Below are 12,178 nucleotides of genomic sequence, written 5' to 3'. Positions count from 1 at the left end.
TACAATATAAATGATACCCCTGGAGCTGTCTGCAGCCTCATTGTTTTATATATTTAAATGAACTTGGCTTTCCTGCTAAACAACTGTATACTTTAATGTCCCTCATTTTTAATTTCAAATTAATTAGTCTTTTTAAGAAGAAAGGCAAATATTCTTTGTAAATGTATTTATTATTATTTTTTTAACAGGCCTTAATTAACTTCATTTTTCTTGTGTAAAACTACGTAGTGACCACATCTGGAGCCTGGGTTCTCTTCATGGAGACTCTGGTGTGAGTCTTTACAGGCTGGCCAGTGAATTCCTAATACGGAGACTTGGTGAACACAGTCTCTTTCCAGAGGTCATAGTGAAATAGCCATAGGTCCTGGAAATGGCATCAAAAGTGGCCTGGGTGAAGTTGCCTAGGGTGGCAGCACAGGCCCGGGCTGAGGTGTGGCAGGTGTCAATACTGGCCGTCATCAGTAGCTTCTTGGGCAGTGCCTCTGGGGGCAGGGGTGAGGCGCACCAGCACAGAGCCACAGCGGCCAGTCACCTTGCATGGGACAATATGGGGCTTGCTGATCTTGTTCCCCCAGCACTTCTCCCCACAGGGACGATGGAAAGCTTGGCCAGGAGGATGGCCCACGGATGGAGTGGCTATCTCCCTTGCAGCACTTAACACTCAGACCCGCATGTCCCCCGGAATCTCTGATGGCCACAAACGCCCTGGCCAGCTTGTGCCTGCTTCTGCACAGGCATAACCTTCAAAACCTCATCCAGTTAAAAGTCAATGATCTCAGAGTCCTTGATGGGCAGGGAGAAGAGAGAGATCTCCTCTAGGGACTTGATCTTCATGTCCTTGATCAGGCAAGCCCAGCTTGATGTCGGGGATCCACTCCTTGTCCTCAGCCTTGCCTCCACAAGCTCCACGCCTTGGCCCTGGCCCCAGTGCTGCTTGCCAAAGACTCCTTGGAGGCCAACCCGGCCTCCCATTCCAGGGCTCCTGGGCCCTCTAGGCCCTCCCACGGCACTGACGTCATCCCCCATTTGCTGTTTTCTTGGAGCAGATGACAAATATTCTTTGTAAATTTAAATTATTTGTCTTTTCCACTATCATCTCAATAGTTTGCTCAGGACTACAAGCCACAGAAACATTGAGATCCACAAATGATCACGCAGGATAGTTATAGTTACATAAGAATATAAGAATACTCACTGTAGTAGGTCATGCAACGTTTTTCTCACATGGCTCAGTTGTTTCTAGAACTATTGCCACAATCACGTTAAACGCAACATGCCTAATGCAGAACCGATGCTCCTCTTCACCCCAAAGAATGACTCCTATTGACCTGTCCTTTTTCTATTAACTGGTCCTAGGTACACAAAGTTTAAAAAGCTCACTGATATCTTCTCAACCTCTAGCTAACCCACAAATTCAATCAATTCCTCCCTCTTGATGCATTTCAAATCCGCCTTTGAATTTCCTCTTTACCTGTCAGCATCCTAGACAAGGTTCATGTTACCATGGTCTGTTTGATTTAATTATAATAACACTTTAACACAAAAAAGTAAACACTTTCATTTCTCGCACAAAGGTTTACCCTAACCCCATTCTCTGGGATTAATTTTTGGCCAGGAAGAATGTTAGTAGTCAGGCCCGTAAAACAGCATCAAACTTGATTTGACCCTTTGTGGCCTGAGTCCTCACTAACTGGATTCCTTTGCCTGTTCTCTATTCAAATTTGATTATATTCTGCCACTGTTCCTGTAGCCTCTCATCTAACTTCAGTGACTTGCGTACATCCTAGTTGCCTAGAGTCTGGTTCTCTAGAACCCACCACCAGATCTCCCCTGCTGAATGCAACCGCCTGAGCCTCTGCCGTCTCTGAAGGGCTTAAGCTGACGCCAAGCACCAGTAGCCATCTGCTTTGATCTTGTAATTGGTTTGGAGACTCTCTAACATGACCTCCCTCAGTTTCAGTTCAGTCTGTTTAACCTTCGAAAAAATATCCGACTCTTGTTCCATATTCAGAACACTGACCTTGGCTTCAGCCTACAGATGTTCCCAGGTCACTTAAATAACATAGAGCTATTACTAAAAAGAATAATTAAAGAAAGCTGGCATGTTTAAAACAAATGGCCCCATGGAAAGGCTAAACGGATAGGGAAAAAAACAAAAAAACCCAGCCGTTTCAGTTTCCTGAAATAGGCATTTCTCATGATTCAACCATTAAAATCAGTCAACCAAATGCTTTCATTTATAAATGTCATAAATGTGCAAATTTTTACTTCAAAGTAAGTGCTTAAAACAATATTGCTAATTGAAAACCGAAAATGTCAACACTTTCTCTTGTATTTTATTATTTGAAACTATTAGTGTTTTATGTCAGATACATAAATAAAACAATGGGGAGCTTTTCATTTCTAAGGTGATGCTTGAAAATCACACAGAATTTAATCATGCCTGCCATAATACCTGTTGGAAAATTGACCTCAAATATCACGAAAGCTCTCTACTCTGACTCTTGGAGGTTTGTGCTACTTACATTTTCTTCTGAGTGGCAGAAATGGAAAGTCTTCTCTAATAATTATCAACGTTGACAGAAGATGTCGTTAGTGCCAGGCTTTTTACAGCAGAGGGAAAAGCACGTAGCTGCATTTTTTATATGCTTAGATGGTGTTCAGTAGCACTAGAGAATAGAGACACAGAGCCGACCGCCAAGCAACCCTCGCGTTTGAAATAAAATTCTGTGCTTCGAATGATGCTTTTCCTGAAGTGTCAAACATTTATTATGATTTACAAATTCTGTTTTCCCCCAAGAGTAATTGACGGCTGTTAGGTAATGATTCCACATGTGTTCAAAGCTTCTCATAGAGTCTTAATGAATACTCCCACCTCTCAATAGCCTTTTGCATTAGCTGAATCTCTGGCCAGTCAAGCCAACCTGCGGCTGTCCAGCTCATTAGAGCCAGGGAAATTGATTCTGAGGGAACTGTTGTATTCAGGGTGCTCTGAAGAGCTTCCTGCCCAAAGTCAGGCCAACCCTTGAGGGAAAGCCAAGAGTCAAAGCCAGGTAGACCAGAAAGAAGCCTCACATCCAAAGAGAGAAGCGGGGTCACTGATGGCAGAGAGGGAGCCAAGAGGCAGAAGCCAGATGGATACTGGGTTTGAGTGTGATCAAACGGGAAGCGAACAAGGCAGCTTTGGCATAACTGGTTTCCAAAGGCGGCAAGATCAACGTGATGCTCTTCCAGCTCTACTGCTGCTATTCGTAGAAAAGGCATCGATCGCACAGTACCTTTCCCTATGAGATGCTCCATTTAGATCATTACGTACGGAGAGTAGGTTACTAACAAAAAAAGAACACTGCACCTTCCAGTAATTAAAGTCAGAATTTGTTTAAAGAATTAAAGATGAATCAATTAAACAACACAGCACAATCTATTTTTTCCAAGACTCTATTGACTAACATTCTCTATTAATTGATTCATCTACACATCCATAATGCAATTATAACAGATGGTTGTAAGAAAGACCCTTAGGCTTTACAGCATTCTGAAGTACTTTCCTAGTGATGAACAAATTATATTTTGAAGGGCTTGGAAGTCAACTGTAATCTATTTTTTTCTAAAATGAGAAATTAACTCAATTAAGCATTTTAACTACCTACTTATGATGTGCAATTGAATGACAGATACAGTACTTTTCTTTTTTTTTTTTTAAAGATTTTATTTATTTATTTGACAGAGATAGAGACGGCCAGCGAGAGAGGGAACACAGGCAGGGGGAGTGGGAGAGGAAGAAGCAGGCTCATAGCAGAGGAGCCTGATGTGGGGCTCGATCCCAGAACGCCGGGATCACGCCCTGAGCCGAAGGCAGACGCTTAACCCCTGTGCCACCCAGGCGCCCCGATATGGTACTTTTCTTAATCAGAGTACTTTATTAATCACACGATGCCAGACAGCAGAAAGTTTTTGACTAGACAAAAATGTAAAGATAACACTAAACTTGAGAAATAATGCTTCCTTTCTTCTCTAAAGTTATAAAATTAATAACTAACACATATTAAACATATACAAAGTTCCTGGTACTATTTTAAGTACTTAACATACATTGCCTCCTTTAATCCAAATACCAGTCCATTTTAGTATTTACTATTAGTGTATTATAATTGAACACTGTGGCTTAGGGGTGTTGAATAACTTGGTCAAGTTCATGCAGCCCGTAAATAAAGGATCTGTCGTTCTTAATATATAGATAGGCAGTAGCAGACACACAGAGGGGTAAGAGAACAGAGAAATAGAAATATTCCTGCTCATCCCTACGTTTTTGAAATGGCAAACTACCTCACACTTAATTTATATTTGAGAAACTGGGACTTAATGAGAGTTTAAAAGTCTTAGCTGAGGTAAAGAATGAAAATGGAATTCATTCTTGGCCTTTTAGGTTAAGCTAAAAATGAAATACGAAGTACGTATAATAAAATATGAAATATATGGAATTCCCAACGCTTCAACATTTTTGACATACAAAAATGGTACTTTCATACGATTCAATCAACTACAGTCTTCTACAAAGCACTTAAAAGCACAATTATATTGCTGCAATATTAGAAGTCATATTTCCCATACTGCCACTCCCTGTGAAATCCCTAATTTGGTACTGATATCTAAATGACTCGTTTAGGCATGCACATAATACTAAAACCTTTTTTAAATTTGTAAAGTATCAATTACTACAATGGTATGACTCAAGTAGTAACTTAGTAACAATGTTTAAAATAACCTTAACATTTTTTTTAATCTAAAACTTTCAAAATATTTTAAAACCAATACTTTATGAATCCCATATCTCTGTGATGTGGGTAAGCTCTTTAATTACTCTTAACAGCTTAGAAACTAAAACATAAAACACTCAAGTGGCTTTCTGCTGTCACTGAATGAGTCACACCAAGCAGTGATAGTTAACAGCTTGAGTTACAGGACATTATTCTATGCTGCACAGTCAGCCTCACACTGTCACATCAGGGGACTTATTTTGTTTGGCTTTCACATAATAAACGATATCCATTCAACACTATTTTACCTAAGCAAAAATATTAAAAATAATTTGGTGATTAAAAGTAACGAATGAACCAGATGAAAACGATAAAACCCTGGCAGTTCAGTCTGGCACATCATAGTGGCAGAAAACCAGAAAAACAGAAAACAAGGGGATGGTATTACAAAGGGCTGAAAGAAATGACTGCCAACTTCTCTTTCCGTTTCCAGCAAAATATTCTTCAAAAATAAAAGTATGATAACACTTCCATACAAATAAAACACAATTTATCATATAGAGATTCTCTCCTAAAAAAAGAAGTGCCAAGGGTGTTTTGGCAGACACGATAAAAACAAAGCCAATGGAAGGCTGAAACATGTAAGAAGGAAGAAGACATTTAAAAAAGAGGTTATTATCAAAAACGTTGCATCAGTACATTTAAGGCAGAACTTATTCCAAGTGCCTCAGGGAGTAGAAAACCTGAATATTCCCTGCCAAAATGAAATCATTACTTGATGTTTGCCCACAAAGAAAATCTCTGGCTCATATAACTTCAACCGGCAAATTTTATCATACATTTAAGAATAAATAGCATGCATCTCAAACCAAGTATTTCAAAAAAGAGGGGGAAAAGAGAATATCCCTTAACTAATTTTATGATCAACATAATCCAGATACAGAAACATAATAAAGGCTTCACAAGAAAGGAAAGTGAAATGCATCAACGTGCACCAAAAAACTCCCGAACAATGCATGAACACATCAAATCCAGCAATGGTCAAAAAAGATAAAAAACATACTGTATTAGAAGAATGCCAACTTGGTTTAACTTTGAAAAATCAATCAATATTATCCACTAACTTAAAAGAATAATTACAGAGTTTCTTGAGAGAAAAAAGAAAAAAGACCAAAACAAAAATCACTTGCAGCCCAGAAATAGAGAGACACATCCTTAATTGGATAAAAGTTTGTTTTTGGAACAAGCATAATATTTAGTGCAACACTGATGAAAGATTTTCCTCTGATACAGGGATAAAATAACCATGCCTGTTAGCATTGCCTTGAGTCAACATCACACTGGAGAACCTAGTGCTAACAAGCAAAGAAAAAGAAACAAAAAGCTTAAGAATTGGAGAGGAAAAAAATAAAATACTTGCTATTCAAAATAATGAGATTATTTAGAAAATCCAAAAGTATAGATAAATCATTCGTATATAGCATATGTTTACTGGGGCACCTGGGTGGCGCAGTCATTAAGTGTCTGCCTTCAGCTCAGGGTGTGATCCTAGTGTTCTGGGATCGAGCCCTGCATCAGGCTCCTCTGCTGGGAGCCTGCTTCTTCCTCTCCCACTCCCCCTGCTTGTGTTCCCTCTCTCGCTGGCTATCTCTCTCTCTGTCAAATAAATAAATAAAATCTTTAAAAATATACATATATGTTTATTAGTATGAACTATAATTTGTTATGTCCTGAATATAAGATTAATATTCAAAAATCATTTCTATTTCAACCCCGAATAGCCAAAGCAATTCTGAAAAAGAAAAACAAAAATGGAGGCATCACAATTTCAGATTTCAAGGTATATTACAAAGTTGTAGTCATCACAACGGTATGGTCCTGGCACGAAACAGACACAAAAATAAATTCAAAATGGATGAAAGACCTAAATGTGAGACAGGAAACCATCAAAATCCTAGAAGAGAACACAGGCAGAAACCTCTTTGACCTCAGTTGTAACAAATTCTTATTAGACACATCGCCAGAGGCAAGGGAAAAAAAGCAAAAATGAACTACTGGGACTTCGTCTAGATAAAAAGCTTCTGTACAAGGAAGGAAACAATCAACAAAACTAAAAGGCGGCCTAGGAGACGATACTTGTAAATGACATGTCTGCTCAAAGGTTAGTATCCAAAATCTATAAAGAACTTATCAAAGTCAACACCCAAAACACAAATAATCCAGTTAAGAAACGGGCAGAAGACCTGAATAGACACTTTTCCAAAGACGACATCCAGATGGTTAACAGACACACGAACAATGCTCCACAGCACTCATCATCAGGGATACACATCAAAACCATGATGAGATACTACCTCACACCTGTCAGAATGGCTAAAATCAACAACTCAAGAAACAAAAGGTGTTGGCGAGGATGTGGAGAAAAGGGAACCCTCATGCACTGTTGGTGGGAGTGCAAACTGATGCAGCCACTCTGAAGAATAGTTTGAACATTCCTCAAAAAGTTAAAAACAGAACTACCCCATGACCCAGCAATTACACTATGAGATACTTACCCAAAGTATACAAAAATACAGATTTGAAGGGGTACTTGCACCCCGATATTTATAGCAGCACTATCAGCAATAGCAACTATGGAGAGAGCCCAAATGTCCATCAGCTGATGAATGCATAAAGAAGATGTGGTACATATATACAATGGAATGTTACTCAGCCATCAAAAAGAATGAAATCTTGCCATTTGCAACGACATGGATGGAGCTAGAGTGTATCATGTTAAGTGAGATAAGTCAGAGAAAGACAATTATCATATGGTTTCACTCACACGTGGAATTTGAGAAACAAAGCAGACGGACATAAGGGAAGGAGGAAAAGAAAAAAGGGAGAGAGGGAAACAAGCCATAAGAGGCTCTTAACAACAGAGAACAAACTGAGGGTTGATGGAGGGAGGTAGGTGGGGGATGGGCTACATGGGTGATGGGTATTAAAGAGGGTATTAAAGAGGGCTGTGATGAGCACTGGGTACTGTACGTAAGTGATGAATCACTGAATTCTACTCTAGAAACCAACTTGCACCGTTTGTTAACTAACTAAACTTTAAATTTAAAAAATCATCTCTAGGGGCGCCTGGGTGGTGCAGTCGTTAAGCATCTGCCTTAGGCTCAGGGCGTGATCCCGGCATTCTGGGATCGAGCCCCACATCAGGCTCCTCCGCTGGGAGCCTGCTTCTTCCTCTCCCACTCCCCCTGCTTGTGTTCTCTCTCTTGCTGGCTGTGTCTCTGTCAAATAAATAAATAAATAAAATATTTTTAAAAATAATAATAAATAAATAAAAAATCATCTCTATTTCTATATAGCACAACAATAATTAGAAAATGGAATTTAAAAACCAATATTGTTTGAATTTCCATATAAAATTTAGACTAATCAGGGCACCTGGGCTGCTCAGTTTGTTGAGCGTCCAACTCTTAATTTCAGCTCAGGTTGTGATCTAAGGGTTCTAAGACTGAGTCCCGCATCAGGCTCCACACTGGGTGTAGAGCCTGCTTCAGATTCTCTCTCTCCCTCTGCCCCTACCCTTCCACCCTCTCAAAAAAAAAAAAAAAATTAGACTAATCTTTTCAATTTCTATAAAAAACACCCACTGGGATTTTGACTGAGATTGTACTAAACCTACAGTCAATTTAAAGACATTTTATATGTTAACAGTGAGTTTTGCAATCCATGAACTTAGCACATATTTACATTAATTTTTTATGTATTATTATTACCATATAAAATAATCCTATTTTACAGAGGTATTAAGATTAATATTTATATAGAAGTATTTCACATCTTGTACTAAAATTATTCCTAAGTATTTCCTAAGTAATTCCAGATACTATTTAAAATATTTTTGTAAATTCTATTTTTTAATTGTTCAGTCTATAGAAACAAAATTTTTGTATATTGACTCATTATTCTTAAATACTGTTGAATTCATGTATTAGTTCTGTTTCCTATTTTGTAGATTTTCAAGATGTTCTACGTGATATAATGATTATGGACAAAGGCATCAAAACAATTAAATGGGGAAAAGATATCACTTTAACCAATGACCTCAGAATAATGTCATAAAGCTTTGTTCTACCTTATACAATACACTACTAATTCACTATTGATCATGGACTTAAATATACAGGCTAACAAATATAACTTCAAGCAGAAGTTATTTAAAACTATCTTCATGAACTTAATGCAGGCAATGTTTTCTTAGGGCAACAAAAGATTTAACTGTAATAAAGGAAATTGATAAATTAGACATTGGGTTTTTAAAAATTTTTATTTATTTATTTGATAGAGTGAGAGAGAGAGCACACACACACAAGCAAGGGGAGCAGTGGGCAGAGTGAGAGGGAGAAGCAGGCTCCCCACTGAACAGAGAGCCCAGTGTGGGTTTGATCCCAGGACCCTGGGATCATGACCTGAGCCGAAGGCAGACACTTAACTGACTGAGCCACCCAGGTGCCCCGAGACATTGTTTTTAAAAGACTTCCCTTCATCAGGAGAAATAAGAAAACATACAAGCCACACACTGAGACAAAATATTCACAAAGCACATTTCAAAGAGAATTTGTATCCAGAATATATAAAGTATTCTACAGTCCTATAACTCAAGGGCAAAAAACTGACCAAAGGGGGCGCCTGGGTGGCTCAGTCGTTAGGCGTCTGCCTTCGGCTCAGGGCGGGATCCCGGCGTTCTGGGATTGAGCCCTGCATCAGGCTCCTCCGCTGGGAGCCTGCTTCTCCCTCTCCCACTCCCCCTGCCTGTGTTCCCTCTCTCACTGGCTGTCTCGCTCTCCATCAAATAAATAAATAAATAAATAAATAAATAAATAAATAAATAAATAAATCTAAAAAACAAAACAAAAAACTGACAAAAGACTTTGACAATTTGCTAAGGTATTTATAAAAGCATATACAAATAAGCACATGAAAAATGATTAATATCATTACTAAAGAAATGGAAATTAAACCCACAATGAACAACTACTCCAGATCAACTGGACTAACATTAAAAACACATACACAAGCCGAAAACTACTAAATACCTATCAACAGGAAAATGGATATTTGTAGTACATTTCATAACAAATACTATGCCACTATTAGCACAAATGATCTACAATTACACGTACTGATATGCATGTCTTATTAACACTATACTGAGCAAAATAACCACCAAGAAGTGTACATAGTATCTGATACTAGTTTTATAGCAAAACTTATCTCTGCTGGTAAATTTCAGGATAGGGGATGCACTTAGGGCTAAAGTTGCTGAAAGAACAATGAGGTCTTTTGAACTGGTACAGTTCTATTTTGGCATGGGCGCTAGCTACACAGGTGTGTCCGGTTTGTAAATGTTCTCCAAGCTGTACGAGATATGTTCACTTCCTGGTATTTATGTTTTACTCGGATAAACAGTTAAAAAATTACTTTACATGAATACTGCTTACAATAGGATAATAAAATAGAAATAAATCAAATATATTCAAGACCTCTATACAAAAAAAACACTCTATTACTAAGAGAAGATAATAAGATCTAAATAAATGAAAGAATACACCATGTTCATCAACTGGAACACTCAATTTTGAAAGATGTCAATTATCCTTCAAACTGATCTATATTCAAGAGAATTTCTATTATAGACCTAGCATCTGTGGAAATTTGTTTGTGGAAGTTAATAAATGTATTCTGCACTTCATATGGAAATGTAAAGGTCCAAGAAAAACCATAAAAATCCTCAGGGAATCAAACAAGTTGAAGGAATTACTCCACTTGCTCTAATGCCTTGTAATCAAATTTCAGTAATTTTTTTGTTGTTGTTAAAGATTTTATGTATTTATTTGTCAGAGAGAGAGCCCAAGCAGGGGAAGTGGGGGGCAGAACAGGCAGAATAGGCAGGGGCAGAAACAGGCTCCCCACTGAGCAAGGAGCCTGATGTGGGACTCGATCCCAAGACCCCAGGATCATGACCTGAGCTGAAGGCAGACGTTTAACCGACTGAGCCACCCAGGCGTCCCTCAAGTTTCAATAATTAAGAGAGTGTGGTACTCTCCCAAGGATAGCCTATAAAAACAACAGAACATAATAGAAAGTAAATAGCAGACATTCACACATACAGACACCTAAGTAATCAGAAACATACAACTGAAGAGCAGTGGGAAAGGGATCACCTTATAATAACAAATGTGACACTGGGTCACTTAATTAAACACATGGATTGCACATCTAAGTATGAAAGATAAATTTCAGAATGCAACTTCAGTCACTTCAGAGATATCTTATATGGATACATAAAGTACTAACCATAAAGCAGCACATTAATAAATTGTACTAGATTAAAATGAAGATATTCCATTAATGAAAAGATATCAGGAAAACAAAAAGTTAAGACAACGACCGGGAGAAAATATTTGCAACACACATAACTGACAGAGTGCTCATCCCCATAATATATAGTATATAAAGAATATATAATAAAGATTTTTTTAAAGAATCTTTTATTTATTAATAAAAGAAGAATTCCTACATATCAAAAAGACAAAGACCTAGAAGCTGATGTTAAAATGAGAAAGAGACATGAACAGGCCCTTTCAAAATGAGGATGCCCAAGTAGGAGATACACATATAACCAGGGAAGTAGAAATTCAAAGTTCAACAGTATACTATTACACACCCACTAGAACTACTAAACTTACAAAATTTGACAACTAAGACATACATATGTGCTAAGTGGGCTCTTGTACGCTGCAGGTAGGAGTACGAATTGGTACAACTTTGGATATCTACCAAAGCTAAACACACATATACAAGTTGATTCAGCAGTCACGCTCCTATTGATATATCCAACAGAAACTGGTACGCTCAAGAGCATTCACAACAGCATTATTCATAATGGCCCAAAACAGGAGACAATCTAAATGTCCATCAACAGGGAAGTTGACAATGAGTCATAGCGTAATCATTTAATGGAAAACTATACAACAAAGAAAGTTAATGAACTACTTCCACAGGCAACATCATGGATGCAGCTCACAAACAAAGCCAAACAAAAATACACGTATCGACCATATGATCCCCTTTATACAAGTCCGCAAATAGGTAAAATTCATCCATGGTGTCAGGACCGTGCTCATATATTGGTGGGGAGGGAGGTACCAGTGACTAAGAAGGGCAAGAGGTAGTTTCAGTCGAGTTAGTCACTAATCATTTCTTGACCTGGGTAGTGTTTACATGAGTCTGCTCACTTTGTGATCATTCACTGAGCTGGACACCTTGCATTCTGTACATTACAGCTCAATAGAAGTTTACTAAAAATATAAATCAAAACATTAAAATACAGGGTTTTGAGGTGCTAACCTTGCAGTTATTTTTTT

General features: G+C 38.1%; 1 pseudogene; it reads right to left on the bottom strand.

Moving 5' to 3' along the window:
• Positions 1–220: 220 nt before the first annotated feature.
• On the bottom strand, positions 221–1,026 carry LOC113242192 (40S ribosomal protein S2-like; annotated as a pseudogene).
• Positions 1,027–12,178: the final 11,152 nt, after the last annotated feature.

The sequence above is a fragment of the Ursus arctos genome, chromosome X (assembly GCF_023065955.2).
Source record: "Ursus arctos isolate Adak ecotype North America chromosome X, UrsArc2.0, whole genome shotgun sequence".
NCBI classification, from domain to species: Eukaryota; Metazoa; Chordata; class Mammalia; order Carnivora; family Ursidae; genus Ursus; species Ursus arctos.
The sequence above is the reverse complement of the archived record's forward strand: the minus strand, read 5'-3'. Positions and strand labels throughout refer to the sequence as shown.